Genomic DNA, 16286 nt, shown 5'->3' with positions numbered 1-16286 from the left:
GCACACACAATTGATGCCCACAAACAAAGCTGTGGGAAGTTTCCTTGAAGCCAATGCAGAGGGTAAAGAAAAACAACAACTTAAAATGTACCTCATGGCCAGTACGGGTATCGACCCCACGACCTTGGCTTTATTAGCACCATGCTCTAACCAACGGAGCTAACCGGCAGCTTGTAAAGGAGCAACATTTTTAGGATGCACAGAGCCTCGGCCAGTGCTGGCGCGTAAACGAGCAAGTCCACCAACAGCATAGCCTGACAAGACTGGACCCTCTTGGTTGCTCCTTGTGGCAAATCATACAGGCTGGGGAATTAGCTCAAATGGTAGAGTGCTTGCTTAGCATGCGAGTGGTAGTGGGATCGATGCCCACATTCTCCAAAAAACACAATTTTTTTGTGGATCCAAGAAAGCTCCAGTTCACACTTCATGCAGTTTTGTCTAACGACAACCTACTGTCATGTAACAATGACAACCAACTTTCATGTAACACTGATGTCACAATGTCAGATGAAAACGAATGACATGACTTACTTTCAGAGGAGCAGCGTAGCACACACAATTGATGCCCACAAACAAAGGTGTGGGAAGTTTTCTTGAAGCCAATGCAGAGGGTAAAGAAAAACAACAACTTAAAATGTATCTCATGGCCAGTACGGGGATCGAACCCACGACCTTGGCGTTATTAGCACCACGCTCTAACCAACTGAGCTAACCGGCCGCTTGCAAAGGAGTAACATTTTTAGGATGCACAGAGCCTCGGCCAGTGCTGGCGCTTAAACGAGCAAGTCCACCAACAGCATAGCCTGACAAGACTGGACCCTCTTGGTTGCTCCTTGTGGCAAATCATACAGGCTCGGGAATTAGCTCAAATGGTAGAGTGCTTGCTTAGCATGCGAGAGGTAGTGGGAGCGATGCCCACATTCTCCAAAAAAACACAATTTTTTTGTGGATCCAAGAAAGCTCCAGTTCACACTTCATGCAGTTTTGTCTAACGACAACCTACTGTCATGTAACAATGACAAGCAACTTTCATGTAACACTGATGTCACAATGTCAGATGAAAACGAATGACATGACTTACTTTCAGAGGAGCAGCGTAGCACACACAATTGATGCCCACAAACAAAGGTGTGGGAAGTTTTCTTGAAGCCAATGCAGAGGGTAAAGAAAAACAACAACTTAAAATGTATCTCATGGCCAGTACGGGGATCGAACCCAAGACCTTGGCTTTATTAGCACCACGCTCTAACCAACTGAGCTAACCGACCGCTTGCAAAGGAGCAATATTTTTAGGATGCACAGAGCCTCGGCCAGTGCTAGCGCTTAAACGAGCAAGTCCACCAACAGCATAGCCTGACAAGACTGGACCATCTTGGTTGCTCCTTGTGGCAAATCATACAGGCTGGGGAATTAGCTCAAATGGTGGAGTGCTTGCTTAGCATGTGAGAGGTAGTGGGAGCGATGCCCACATTCTCCAGAATATTTTTTTTTTTTGTGCATCCAAGAAAGCTCCAGTTCACACTTCATGCAGTTTTGTCTAACGACAACCTACTGCCATGTAACAATGACAAGCAACTTTCATGTAACACTGATGTCACAATGTCAGATGAAAACGAATGACATGACTTACTTTCAGAGGAGCAGCGTAGCACACACAATTGATGCCCACAAACAAAGGTGTGGGAAGTTTTCTTGAAGCCAATGCAGAGGGTAAAGAAAAACAACAACTTAAAATGTATCTCATGGCCAGTACGGGGATCGAACCCACGACCTTGGCTTTATTAGCACCATGCTCTAACCAACTGAGCTAACCGGCCGCTTGTAAAGGATCAACATTTTTAGGATGCACAGAGCCTCGGCCAGTGCTAGCGCTTAAACGAGCAAGTCCACCAACAGCATAGCCTGACAAGACTGGACCATCTTGGTTGCTCCTTGTGGCAAATCATACAGGCTGGGGAATTAGCTCAAATGGTAGAGTGCTTGCTTAGAATGTGAGAGGTAGTGGGAGCGATGCCCACATTCTCCAGAATACATTTTTTTTTTGTGCATCCAAGAAAGCTCTAGTTCACACTTCATGCAGTTTTGTCTAACGACAACCTACTGTCATGTAACAATGACAACCAACTTTCATGTAACACTGATGTCACAATGTCAGATGAAAACGAATGACATGACTTACTATCAGAGGAGCAGCGTAGCACACACAATTGATGCCCACAAACAAAGCTGTGGGAAGTTTCCTTGAAGCCAATGCAGAGGGTAAAGAAAAACAACAACTTAAATTGTACCTCATGGCCAGTACGGGTATCTTACCCACGACCTTGGCGTTATTAGCACCATGCTCTAACCAACGGAGCTAACCGGCCGCTTGTAATGGAGCAACATTTTTAGGATGCACAGAGCCTCGGCCTGTGCTGGCGCGTAAACGAGCAAGTGCACCAACAGCATAGCCTGACAAGACTAGACCCTCTTGGTTGCTCCTTGTGGCAAATCATACAGGCTGGGGAATTAGCTCAAATGGTAGAGTGCTTGCTTAGCATGCGAGTGGTAGTTGGATCGATGTCCACATTCTCCAAAAAACACAATTTTTTTGTGGATCCAAGAAAGCTCTAGTTCACACTTCATGCAGTTTTGTCTAACGACAACCTACTGTCATGTAACAATGACAAGCAACTTTCATGTAACACTGATGTCACAATGTCAGATGAAAACGAATGACATGACTTACTTTCAGAGGAGCAGCGTAGCACACACAATTGATGCCCACAAACAAAGGTGTGGGAAGTTTTCTTGAAGCCAATGCAGAGGGTAAAGAAAAACAACAACTTAAAATGTACCTCATGGCCAGTACGGGGATCGAACCCACGACCTTGGCGTTATTAGCACCACGCTCTAACCAACTGAGCTAACCGGCCACTTGCAAAGGAGCAACATTTTTAGGATGCACAGAGCCTCGGCCAGTGCTGGCGCGTAAACGAGCAAGTCCACTAACAGCATAGCCTGACAAGACAGGACCCTCTTGGTTGCTCCTTGTGGCAAATCATAAATGCTGGGGAATTAGCTCAACTGGTAGAGTGCTTGCTTAGCATGCGAGAGGTAGTGGGATCGATGCCCACATTCTCCAAAAAAAAATTTTTTTTTGTGCATCCAAGAAAGCTCTAGTTCACACTTCATGCAGTTTTGTCTAACGACAACCTACTGTCATGTAACAATGACAACCAACTTTCATGTAACACTGATGTCACAATGTCAGATGAAAACGAATGACATGACTTACTATCAGAGGAGCAGCGTAGCACACACAATTGATGCCCACAAACAAAGCTGTGGGAAGTTTCCTTGAAGCCAATGCAGAGGGTAAAGAAAAACAACAACTTAAATTGTACCTCATGGCCAGTACGGGTATCTAACCCACGACCTTGGCGTTATTAGCACCATGCTCTAACCAACGGAGCTAACCGGCCGCTTGTAATGGAGCAACATTTTTAGGATGCACAGAGCCTCGGCCTGTGCTGGCGCGTAAACGAGCAAGTGCACCAACAGCATAGCCTGACAAGACTAGACCCTCTTGGTTGCTCCTTGTGGCAAATCATACAGGCTGGGGAATTAGCTCAAATGGTAGAGTGCTTGCTTAGCATGCGAGTGGTAGTTGGATCGATGTCCACATTCTCCAAAAAACACAATTTTTTTGTGGATCCAAGAAAGCTCTAGTTCACACTTCATGCAGTTTTGTCTAACGACAACCTACTGTCATGTAACAATGACAAGCAACTTTCATGTAACACTGATGTCACAATGTCAGATGAAAACGAATGACATGACTTACTATCAGAGGAGCAGCGTAGCACACACAATTGATGCCCACAAACAAAGCTGTGGGAAGTTTCCTTGAAACCAATGCAGAGGGTAAAGAAAAACAACAACTTAAAATGTACCTCATGGCCAGTACGGGTATCGAACCCACGACCTTGGCTTTATTAGCACCATGCTCTAACCAACGGAGCTAACCGGCCGCTTGTAATGGAGCAACATTTTTAGGATGCACAGAGCCTCGGCCTGTGCTGGCGCGTAAACGAGCAAGTCCACCAACAGCATAGCCTGACAAGACTGGACCCTCTTGGTTGCTCCTTGTGGCAAATCATACAGGCTGGGGAATTACCTCAAATGGTAGAGTGCTTGCTTAGCATGCGAGAGGTAGTGGGAGCGATGCCCACATTCTCCAAAAAAACACAATTTTTTTGTGGATCCAAGAAAGCTCCAGTTCACACTTCATGCAGTTTTGTCTAACGACAACCTACTGTCATGTAACAATGACAAGCAACTTTCATGTAACACTGATGTCACAATGTCAGATGAAAACGAATGACATGACTTACTTTCAGAGGAGCAGCGTAGCACACACAATTGATGCCCACAAACAAAGGTGTGGGAAGTTTTCTTGAAGCCAATGCAGAGGGTAAAGAAAAACAACAACTTAAAATGTATCTCATGGCCAGTACGGGGATCGAACCCAAGACCTTGGCTTTTTTAGCACCACGCTCTAACCAACTGAGCTAACCGACCGCTTGCAAAGGAGCAACATTTTTAGGATGCACAGAGCCTCGGCCAGTGCTAGCGCTTAAACGAGCAAGTCCACCAACAGCATAGCCTGACAAGACTGGACCATCTTGGTTGCTCCTTGTGGCAAATCATACAGGCTGGGGAATTAGCTCAAATGGTAGAGTGCTTGCTTAGCATGTGAGAGGTAGTGGGAGCGATGCCCAAATTCTCCAGAATAATTTTTTTTTTTGTGCATCCAAGAAAGCTCCAGTTCACACTTCATGCAGTTTTGTCTAACGACAACCTACTGCCATGTAACAATGACAAGCAACTTTCATGTAACACTGATGTCACAATGTCAGATGAAAACGAATGACATGACTTACTTTCAGAGGAGCAGCGTAGCACACACAATTGATGCCCACAAACAAAGGTGTGGGAAGTTTTCTTGAAGCCAATGCAGAGGGTAAAGAAAAACAACAACTTAAAATGTACCTCATGGCCAGTACGGGGATCTAACCCACGACCTTGGCGTTATTAGCAGCACGCTCTAACCAACTGAGCTAACCGGCCGCTTGCAAAGGAGCAACATTTTTAGGATGCACAGAGCCTCGGCCAGTGCTGGCGCGTAAACGAGCAAGTCCACCAACAGCATAGCCTGACAAGACTGGACCATCTTGGTTGCTCCTTGTGGCAAATCATAAAGGCTGGGGAATTAGCTCAAAAGGTAGCGTGCTTGCTTAGCATGCGAGAGGTAGAGGGATCGATGCCCACATTCTCCAAAAAACATTTTTTTTTGTGCATCCAAGAAAGCTCCAGTTCACACTTCATGCAGTTTTGTCTAACTACAACCTACTGTCATGTAACAATGACAAGCAACTTTCATGTAACACTGATGTCACAATGTCAGATGAAAACGAATGACATGACTTACTATCAGAGGAGCAGCGTAGCACACACAATTGATGCCCACAAACAAAGCTGTGGGAAGTTTCCTTGAAGCCAATGCAGAGGGTAAAGAAAAACAACAACTTAAAATGTACCTCATGGCCAGTACGGGTATCAAAACCACGACCTTGGCGTTATTAGCACCATGCTCTAACTAACGGATCTAACCGGCCGCTTGTAAAGGATCAACATTTTTAGGATGCACAGAGCCTCGGCCAGTGGTGGCGCGTAAACGAGCAAGTCCACCAACAGCATAGCCTGACAAGACTAGACCCTCTTGGTTGCTCCTTGTGGCAAATCATACAGGCTGGGGAATTAGCTCAAATGGTAGAGTGATTGCTTAGCATGCGAGTGGTAGTGGGATCGATGCCCACATTCTCCAAGAAACACAATTTTTTTGTGGATCCAAGAAAGCTCCAGTTCACACTTCATGCAGTTTTGTCTAACGACAACCTACTGTCATGTAACAATGACAAGCAACTTTCATGTAACACTGATGTCACAATGTCAGATGAAAACGAATGACATGACTTACTTTCAGAGGAGCAGCGTAGCACACACAATTGATGCCCACAAACAAAGGTGTGGGAAGTTTTCTTGAAGCCAATGCAGAGGGTAAAGAAAAGCAACAACTTAAAATGTACCTCATGGCCAGTACGGGGATCGAACACACGACCTTGGGGTTATTAGCACCACGCTCTAACCAGCTGAGCTAACCGGCCATTTGCGAAGGAGCAACATTTTTAGGATGCACAGAGCCTCGGCCAGTGCTGGCGCGTAAACGAGCAAGTCCACCAACAGCATAGCCTGACAAGACAGGACCCTCTTGGTTGCTCCTTGTGGCAAATCATAAATGCTGGGGAATTAGCTCAACTGGTAGAGTGCTTGCTTAGCATGCGAGAGGTAGTGGGATCGATGCCCACATTCTCCAAAAAACATTTTTTTTTGTGCATCCAAGAAAGCTCCAGTTCACACTTCATGCAGTTTTGTCTAACTACAACCTACTGTCATGTAACAATGACAAGCAACTTTCATGTAACACTGATGTCACAATGTCAGATGAAAACGAATGACATGACTTACTATCAGAGGAGCAGCGTAGCACACACAATTGATGCCCACAAACAAAGCTGTGGGAAGTTTCCTTGAAGCCAATGCAGAGGGTAAAGAAAAACAACAACTTAAAATGTACCTCATGGCCAGTACGGGTATCGACCCTATGACCTTGGCGTTATTAGCACCATGCTCTAACCAACGGAGCTAACCGGCAGCTTGTGAAGGAGCAACATTTTTAGGATGCACAGAGCCTCGGCCAGTGCTGGCGCGTAAACGAGCAAGTCCACCAACAGCATAGCCTGACAAGACTGGACCCTCTTGGTTGCTCCTTGTGGCAAATCATACAGGCTGGGGAATTAGCTCAAATGGTAGAGTGCTTGCTTAGCATGCGAGTGGTAGTGGGATCGATGCCCACATTCTCCAAAAAAACACAATTTTTTTGTGGATCCAAGAAAGCTCCAGTTCACACTTCATGCAGTTTTGTCTAACGACAACCTACTGTCATGTAACAATGACAACCAACTTTCATGTAACACTGATGTCACAATGTCAGATGAAAACGAATGACATGACTTACTTTCAGAGGAGCAGCGTAGCACACACAATTGATGCCCACAAACAAAGGTGTGGGAAGTTTTCTTGAAGCCAATGCAGAGGGTAAAGAAAAACAACAACTTAAAATGTATCTCATGGCCAGTACGGGGATCGAACCCACGACCTTGGCGTTATTAGCACCACGCTCTAACCAACTGAGCTAACCGGCCGCTTGCAAAGGAATAACATTTTTAGGATGCACAGAGCCTCGGCCAGTGCTGGCGCTTAAATGAGCAAGTCCACCAACAGCATAGCCTGACAAGACTGGACCCTCTTGGTTGCTCCTTGTGGCAAATCATACAGGCTCGGGAATTAGCTCAAATGGTAGAGTGCTTGCTTAGCATGCGAGAGGTAGTGGGAGCGATGCCCACATTCTCCAAAAAAACACAATTTTTTTGTGGATCCAAGAAAGCTCCAGTTCACACTTCATGCAGTTTTGTCTAACGACAACCTACTGTCATGTAACAATGACAAGCAACTTTCATGTAACACTGATGTCACAATGTCAGATGAAAACGAATGACATGACTTACTTTCAGAGGAGCAGCGTAGCACACACAATTGATGCCCACAAACAAAGGTGTGGGAAGTTTTCTTGAAGCCAATGCAGAGGGTAAAGAAAAACAACAACTTAAAATGTATCTCATGGCCAGTACGGGGATCGAACCCAAGACCTTGGCTTTATTAGCACCACGCTCTAACCAACTGAGCTAACCGACCGCTTGCAAAGGAGCAACATTTTTAGGATGCACAGAGCCTCGGCCAGTGCTAGCGCTTAAACGAGCAAGTCCACCAACAGCATAGCCTGACAAGACTGGACCATCTTGGTTGCTCCTTGTGGCAAATCATACAGGCTGGGGAATTAGCTCAAATGGTAGAGTGCTTGCTTAGCATGTGAGAGGTAGTGGGAGCGATGCCCACATTCTCCAGAATATTTTTTTTTTTTGTGCATCCAAGAAAGCTCCAGTTCACACTTCATGCAGTTTTGTCTAACGACAACCTACTGCCATGTAACAATGACAAGCAACTTTCATGTAACACTGATGTCACAATGTCAGATGAAAACGAATGACATGACTTACTTTCAGAGGAGCAGCGTAGCACACACAATTGATGCCCACAAACAAAGGTGTGGGAAGTTTTCTTGAAGCCAATGCAGAGGGTAAAGAAAAACAACAACTTAAAATGTACCTCATGGCCAGTAAGGGGATCTAACCCACGACCTTGGCGTTATTAGCAGCACGCTCTAACCAACTGAGCTAACCGGCCGCTTGCAAAGGAGCAACATTTTTAGGATGCACAGAGCCTCGGCCAGTGCTGGCGCGTAAACGAGCAAGTCCACCAACAGCATAGCCTGACAAGACTGGACCATCTTGGTTGCTCCTTGTGGCAAATCATAAAGGCTGGGGAATTAGCTCAAATGGTAGCGTGCTTGCTTAGCATGCGAGAGGTAGAGGGATCGATGCCCACATTCTCCAAAAAACATTTTTTTTTGTGCATCCAAGAAAGCTCCAGTTCACACTTCATGCAGTTTTGTCTAACTACAACCTACTGTCATGTAACAATGACAAGCAACTTTCATGTAACACTGATGTCACAATGTCAGATGAAAACGAATGACATGACTTACTATCAGAGGAGCAGCGTAGCACACACAATTGATGCCCACAAACAAAGCTGTGGGAAGTTTCCTTGAAGCCAATGCAGAGGGTAAAGAAAAACAACAACTTAAAATGTACCTCATGGCCAGTACGGGTATCAAAACCACGACCTTGGCGTTATTAGCACCATGCTCTAACTAACGGATCTAACCGGCCGCTTGTAAAGGATCAACATTTTTAGGATGCACAGAGCCTCGGCCAGTGGTGGCGCGTAAACGAGCAAGTCCACCAACAGCATAGCCTGACAAGACTAGACCCTCTTGGTTGCTCCTTGTGGCAAATCATACAGGCTGGGGAATTAGCTCAAATGGTAGAGTGATTGCTTAGCATGCGAGTGGTAGTGGGATCGATACCCACATTCTCCAAGAAACACAATTTTTTTGTGGATCCAAGAAAGCTCCAGTTCACACTTCATGCAGTTTTGTCTAACGACAACCTACTGTCATGTAACAATGACAAGCAACTTTCATGTAACACTGATGTCACAATGTCAGATGAAAACGAATGACATGACTTACTTTCAGAGGAGCAGCGTAGCACACACAATTGATGCCCACAAACAAAGGTGTGGGAAGTTTTCTTGAAGCCAATGCAGAGGGTAAAGAAAAGCAACAACTTAAAATGTACCTCATGGCCAGTACGGGGATCGAACCCACGACCTTGGCGTTATTAGCACCACGCTCTAACCAGCTGAGCTAACCGGCCATTTGCAAAGGAGCAACATTTTTAGGATGCACAGAGCCTCGGCCAGTGCTGGCGCGTAAACGAGCAAGTCCACCAACAGCATAGCCTGACAAGACAGGACCCTCTTGGTTGCTCCTTGTGGCAAATCATAAATGCTGGGGAATTAGCTCAACTGGTAGAGTGCTTGCTTAGCATGCGAGAGGTAGTGGGATCGATGCCCACATTCTCCAAAAAAAATTTTTTTTTTGTGCATCCAAGAAAGCTCCAGTTCACACTTCATGCAGTTTTGTCTAACTACAACCTACTGTCATGTAACAATGACAAGCAACTTTCATGTAACACTGATGTCACAATGTCAGATGAAAACGAATGACATGACTTACTATCAGAGGAGCAGCGTAGCACACACAATTGATGCCCACAAACAAAGCTGTGGGAAGTTTCCTTGAAGCCAATGCAGAGGGTAAAGAAAAACAACAACTTAAAATGTACCTCATGGCCAGTACGGGTATCGACCCCACGACCTTGGCTTTATTAGCACCATGCTCTAACCAACGGAGCTAACCGGCAGCTTGTAAAGGAGCAACATTTTTAGGATGCACAGAGCCTCGGCCAGTGCTGGCGCGTAAACGAGCAAGTCCACCAACAGCATAGCCTGACAAGACTGGACCCTCTTGGTTGCTCCTTGTGGCAAATCATACAGGCTGGGGAATTAGCTCAAATGGTAGAGTGCTTGCTTAGCATGCGAGTGGTAGTGGGATCGATGCCCACATTCTCCAAAAAACACAATTTTTTTGTGGATCCAAGAAAGCTCCAGTTCACACTTCATGCAGTTTTGTCTAACGACAACCTACTGTCATGTAACAATGACAACCAACTTTCATGTAACACTGATGTCACAATGTCAGATGAAAACGAATGACATGACTTACTTTCAGAGGAGCAGCGTAGCACACACAATTGATGCCCACAAACAAAGGTGTGGGAAGTTTTCTTGAAGCCAATGCAGAGGGTAAAGAAAAACAACAACTTAAAATGTATCTCATGGCCAGTACGGGGATCGAACCCACGACCTTGGCGTTATTAGCACCACGCTCTAACCAACTGAGCTAACCGGCCGCTTGCAAAGGAGTAACATTTTTAGGATGCACAGAGCCTCGGCCAGTGCTGGCGCTTAAACGAGCAAGTCCACCAACAGCATAGCCTGACAAGACTGGACCCTCTTGGTTGCTCCTTGTGGCAAATCATACAGGCTCGGGAATTAGCTCAAATGGTAGAGTGCTTGCTTAGCATGCGAGAGGTAGTGGGAGCGATGCCCACATTCTCCAAAAAAACACAATTTTTTTGTGGATCCAAGAAAGCTCCAGTTCACACTTCATGCAGTTTTGTCTAACGACAACCTACTGTCATGTAACAATGACAAGCAACTTTCATGTAACACTGATGTCACAATGTCAGATGAAAACGAATGACATGACTTACTTTCAGAGGAGCAGCGTAGCACACACAATTGATGCCCACAAACAAAGGTGTGGGAAGTTTTCTTGAAGCCAATGCAGAGGGTAAAGAAAAACAACAACTTAAAATGTATCTCATGGCCAGTACGGGGATCGAACCCAAGACCTTGGCTTTATTAGCACCACGCTCTAACCAACTGAGCTAACCGACCGCTTGCAAAGGAGCAACATTTTTAGGATGCACAGAGCCTCGGCCAGTGCTAGCGCTTAAACGAGCAAGTCCACCAACAGCATAGCCTGACAAGACTGGACCATCTTGGTTGCTCCTTGTGGCAAATCATACAGGCTGGGGAATTAGCTCAAATGGTGGAGTGCTTGCTTAGCATGTGAGAGGTAGTGGGAGCGATGCCCACATTCTCCAGAATATTTTTTTTTTTTGTGCATCCAAGAAAGCTCCAGTTCACACTTCATGCAGTTTTGTCTAACGACAACCTACTGCCATGTAACAATGACAAGCAACTTTCATGTAACACTGATGTCACAATGTCAGATGAAAACGAATGACATGACTTACTTTCAGAGGAGCAGCGTAGCACACACAATTGATGCCCACAAACAAAGGTGTGGGAAGTTTTCTTGAAGCCAATGCAGAGGGTAAAGAAAAACAACAACTTAAAATGTATCTCATGGCCAGTACGGGGATCGAACCCACGACCTTGGCTTTATTAGCACCATGCTCTAACCAACTGAGCTAACCGGCCGCTTGTAAAGGATCAACATTTTTAGGATGCACAGAGCCTCGGCCAGTGCTAGCGCTTAAACGAGCAAGTCCACCAACAGCATAGCCTGACAAGACTGGACCATCTTGGTTGCTCCTTGTGGCAAATCATACAGGCTGGGGAATTAGCTCAAATGGTAGAGTGCTTGCTTAGAATGTGAGAGGTAGTGGGAGCGATGCCCACATTCTCCAGAATACATTTTTTTTTTGTGCATCCAAGAAAGCTCTAGTTCACACTTCATGCAGTTTTGTCTAACGACAACCTACTGTCATGTAACAATGACAACCAACTTTCATGTAACACTGATGTCACAATGTCAGATGAAAACGAATGACATGACTTACTATCAGAGGAGCAGCGTAGCACACACAATTGATGCCCACAAACAAAGCTGTGGGAAGTTTCCTTGAAGCCAATGCAGAGGGTAAAGAAAAACAACAACTTAAATTGTACCTCATGGCCAGTACGGGTATCTTACCCACGACCTTGGCGTTATTAGCACCATGCTCTAACCAACGGAGCTAACCGGCCGCTTGTAATGGAGCAACATTTTTAGGATGCACAGAGCCTCGGCCTGTGCTGGCGCGTAAACGAGCAAGTGCACCAACAGCATAGCCTGACAAGACTAGACCCTCTTGGTTGCTCCTTGTGGCAAATCATACAGGCTGGGGAATTAGCTCAAATGGTAGAGTGCTTGCTTAGCATGCGAGTGGTAGTTGGATCGATGTCCACATTCTCCAAAAAACACAATTTTTTTGTGGATCCAAGAAAGCTCTAGTTCACACTTCATGCAGTTTTGTCTAACGACAACCTACTGTCATGTAACAATGACAAGCAACTTTCATGTAACACTGATGTCACAATGTCAGATGAAAACGAATGACATGACTTACTTTCAGAGGAGCAGCGTAGCACACACAATTGATGCCCACAAACAAAGGTGTGGGAAGTTTTCTTGAAGCCAATGCAGAGGGTAAAGAAAAACAACAACTTAAAATGTACCTCATGGCCAGTACGGGGATCGAACCCACGACCTTGGCGTTATTAGCACCACGCTCTAACCAACTGAGCTAACCGGCCACTTGCAAAGGAGCAACATTTTTAGGATGCACAGAGCCTCGGCCAGTGCTGGCGCGTAAACGAGCAAGTCCACTAACAGCATAGCCTGACAAGACAGGACCCTCTTGGTTGCTCCTTGTGGCAAATCATAAATGCTGGGGAATTAGCTCAACTGGTAGAGTGCTTGCTTAGCATGCGAGAGGTAGTGGGATCGATGCCCACATTCTCCAAAAAAAAATTTTTTTTTGTGCATCCAAGAAAGCTCTAGTTCACACTTCATGCAGTTTTGTCTAACGACAACCTACTGTCATGTAACAATGACAACCAACTTTCATGTAACACTGATGTCACAATGTCAGATGAAAACGAATGACATGACTTACTATCAGAGGAGCAGCGTAGCACACACAATTGATGCCCACAAACAAAGCTGTGGGAAGTTTCCTTGAAGCCAATGCAGAGGGTAAAGAAAAACAACAACTTAAATTGTACCTCATGGCCAGTACGGGTATCTAACCCACGACCTTGGCGTTATTAGCACCATGCTCTAACCAACGGAGCTAACCGGCCGCTTGTAATGGAGCAACATTTTTAGGATGCACAGAGCCTCGGCCTGTGCTGGCGCGTAAACGAGCAAGTGCACCAACAGCATAGCCTGACAAGACTAGACCCTCTTGGTTGCTCCTTGTGGCAAATCATACAGGCTGGGGAATTAGCTCAAATGGTAGAGTGCTTGCTTAGCATGCGAGTGGTAGTTGGATCGATGTCCACATTCTCCAAAAAACACAATTTTTTTGTGGATCCAAGAAAGCTCTAGTTCACACTTCATGCAGTTTTGTCTAACGACAACCTACTGTCATGTAACAATGACAAGCAACTTTCATGTAACACTGATGTCACAATGTCAGATGAAAACGAATGACATGACTTACTATCAGAGGAGCAGCGTAGCACACACAATTGATGCCCACAAACAAAGCTGTGGGAAGTTTCCTTGAAGCCAATGCAGAGGGTAAAGAAAAACAACAACTTAAAATGTACCTCATGGCCAGTACGGGTATCGAACCCACGACCTTGGCTTTATTAGCACCATGCTCTAACCAACGGAGCTAACCGGCCGCTTGTAATGGAGCAACATTTTTAGGATGCACAGAGCCTCGGCCTGTGCTGGCGCGTAAACGAGCAAGTCCACCAACAGCATAGCCTGACAAGACTGGACCCTCTTGGTTGCTCCTTGTGGCAAATCATACAGGCTGGGGAATTACCTCAAATGGTAGAGTGCTTGCTTAGCATGCGAGTGGTAGTGGGATCGATGCCCACATTCTCCAAAAAACACAATTTTTTTGTGGATCCAAGAAAGCTCCAGTTCACACTTCATGCAGTTTTGTCTAACGACAACCTACTGTCATGTAACAATGACAAGCAACTTTCATGTAACACTGATGTCACAATGTCAGATGAAAACGAATGACATGACTTACTTTCAGAGGAGCAGCGTAGCACACACAATTGATGCCCACAAACTAAGGTGTGGGAAGTTTTCTTGAAGCCAATGCAGAGGGTAAAGAAAAACAACAACTTAAAATGTACCTCATGGCCAGTACGAGGATCAAACCCACGACCTTGGCGTTATTAACACCACGCTCTAACCAACTGAGCTAACCGGCCGCTTGCAAAGTAGCAACATTTTTAGGATGCACAGAGCCTCGGCCAGTGCTGGCGCGTAAACGAGCAAGTCCACCAACAGCATAGCCTGACAAGACTGGACCATCTTGGTTGCTCCTTGTGGCAAATCATAAAGGCTGGGGAATTAGCTCAAATGGTAGAGTGCTTGCGTAGCATGCGAGAGGTAGTGGGATCGATGCCCACATTCTCCAAAAAACAATTTTTTTTGTGCATCCAAGAAAGCTCCAGTTCACACTTCATGCAGTTTTGTCTAACTACAACCTACTGTCATGTAACAATGACAAGCAACTTTCATGTAACACTGATGTCACAATGTCAGATGAAAACGAATGACATGACTTACTTTCAGAGGAGCAGCGTAGCACACACAATTGATGCCCACAAACAAAGGTGTGGGAAGTTTTCTTGAAGCCAATGCAGAGGGTAAAGAAAAACAACAACTTAAAATGTATCTCATGGCCAGTACGGGGATCGAACCCAAGACCTTGGCTTTATTAGCACCACGCTCTAACCAACTGAGCTAACCGACCGCTTGCAAAGGAGCAACATTTTTAGGATGCACAGAGCCTCGGCCAGTGCTAGCGCTTAAACGAGCAAGTCCACCAACAGCATAGCCTGACAAGACTGGACCATCTTGGTTGCTCCTTGTGGCAAATCATACAGGCTGGGGAATTAGCTCAAATGGTGGAGTGCTTGCTTAGCATGTGAGAGGTAGTGGGAGCGATGCCCACATTCTCCAGAATATTTTTTTTTTTTGTGCATCCAAGAAAGCTCCAGTTCACACTTCATGCAGTTTTGTCTAACGACAACCTACTGCCATGTAACAATGACAAGCAACTTTCATGTAACACTGATGTCACAATGTCAGATGAAAACGAATGACATGACTTACTTTCAGAGGAGCAGCGTAGCACACACAATTGATGCCCACAAACAAAGGTGTGGGAAGTTTTCTTGAAGCCAATGCAGAGGGTAAAGAAAAACAACAACTTAAAATGTATCTCATGGCCAGTACGGGGATCGAACCCACGACCTTGGCTTTATTAGCACCATGCTCTAACCAACTGAGCTAACCGGCCGCTTGTAAAGGATCAACATTTTTAGGATGCACAGAGCCTCGGCCAGTGCTAGCGCTTAAACGAGCAAGTCCACCAACAGCATAGCCTGACAAGACTGGACCATCTTGGTTGCTCCTTGTGGCAAATCATACAGGCTGGGGAATTAGCTCAAATGGTAGAGTGCTTGCTTAGAATGTGAGAGGTAGTGGGAGCGATGCCCACATTCTCCAGAATACATTTTTTTTTTGTGCATCCAAGAAAGCTCTAGTTCACACTTCATGCAGTTTTGTCTAACGACAACCTACTGTCATGTAACAATGACAACCAACTTTCATGTAACACTGATGTCACAATGTCAGATGAAAACGAATGACATGACTTACTATCAGAGGAGCAGCGTAGCACACACAATTGATGCCCACAAACAAAGCTTTGGGAAGTTTCCTTGAAGCCAATGCAGAGGGTAAAGAAAAACAACAACTTAAATTGTACCTCATGGCCAGTACGGGTATCTTACCCACGACCTTGGCGTTATTAGCACCATGCTCTAACCAACGGAGCTAACCGGCCGCTTGTAATGGAGCAACATTTTTAGGATGCACAGAGCCTCGGCCTGTGCTGGCGCGTAAACGAGCAAGTGCACCAACAGCATAGCCTGACAAGACTAGACCCTCTTGGTTGCTCCTTGTGGCAAATCATACAGGCTGGGGAATTAGCTCAAATGGTAGAGTGCTTGCTTAGCATGCGAGTGGTAGTTGGATCGAT

At 45.5% G+C, this 16286-nt stretch overlaps 7 non-coding genes across 7 annotated transcripts; all 7 read right to left on the bottom strand.

The window, feature by feature from the left end:
* Positions 1 to 644: 644 nt before the first annotated feature.
* Positions 645 to 718, bottom strand: trnai-aau (transfer RNA isoleucine (anticodon AAU)). The gene has a single exon. It is a non-coding gene; the product is annotated as a tRNA-Ile (tRNA).
* Positions 719 to 2841: 2123 nt separating this feature from the next.
* Positions 2842 to 2915, bottom strand: trnai-aau (transfer RNA isoleucine (anticodon AAU)). The gene has a single exon. It is a non-coding gene; the product is annotated as a tRNA-Ile (tRNA).
* Positions 2916 to 4489: 1574 nt separating this feature from the next.
* On the bottom strand, positions 4490 to 4563 carry trnaf-aaa (transfer RNA phenylalanine (anticodon AAA)). Its single transcript has one exon. It is a non-coding gene; the product is annotated as a tRNA-Phe (tRNA).
* Positions 4564 to 7233: 2670 nt separating this feature from the next.
* Positions 7234 to 7307, bottom strand: trnai-aau (transfer RNA isoleucine (anticodon AAU)). The gene has a single exon. It is a non-coding gene; the product is annotated as a tRNA-Ile (tRNA).
* A 2122-nt stretch (positions 7308 to 9429) lies between these two features.
* On the bottom strand, positions 9430 to 9503 carry trnai-aau (transfer RNA isoleucine (anticodon AAU)). Its single transcript has one exon. It is a non-coding gene; the product is annotated as a tRNA-Ile (tRNA).
* A 1024-nt stretch (positions 9504 to 10527) lies between these two features.
* trnai-aau (transfer RNA isoleucine (anticodon AAU)) lies at positions 10528 to 10601 on the bottom strand. The gene has a single exon. It is a non-coding gene; the product is annotated as a tRNA-Ile (tRNA).
* Positions 10602 to 12724: 2123 nt separating this feature from the next.
* Positions 12725 to 12798, bottom strand: trnai-aau (transfer RNA isoleucine (anticodon AAU)). The gene has a single exon. It is a non-coding gene; the product is annotated as a tRNA-Ile (tRNA).
* Positions 12799 to 16286: the final 3488 nt, after the last annotated feature.

This window comes from Salvelinus fontinalis, unplaced genomic scaffold (assembly GCF_029448725.1).
Source record: "Salvelinus fontinalis isolate EN_2023a unplaced genomic scaffold, ASM2944872v1 scaffold_0099, whole genome shotgun sequence".
Lineage (NCBI taxonomy): Eukaryota > Metazoa > Chordata > Actinopteri > Salmoniformes > Salmonidae > Salvelinus > Salvelinus fontinalis.
Note: the sequence above shows the minus strand (reverse complement) of the source record. Positions and strands in the feature narration are given on the sequence as shown.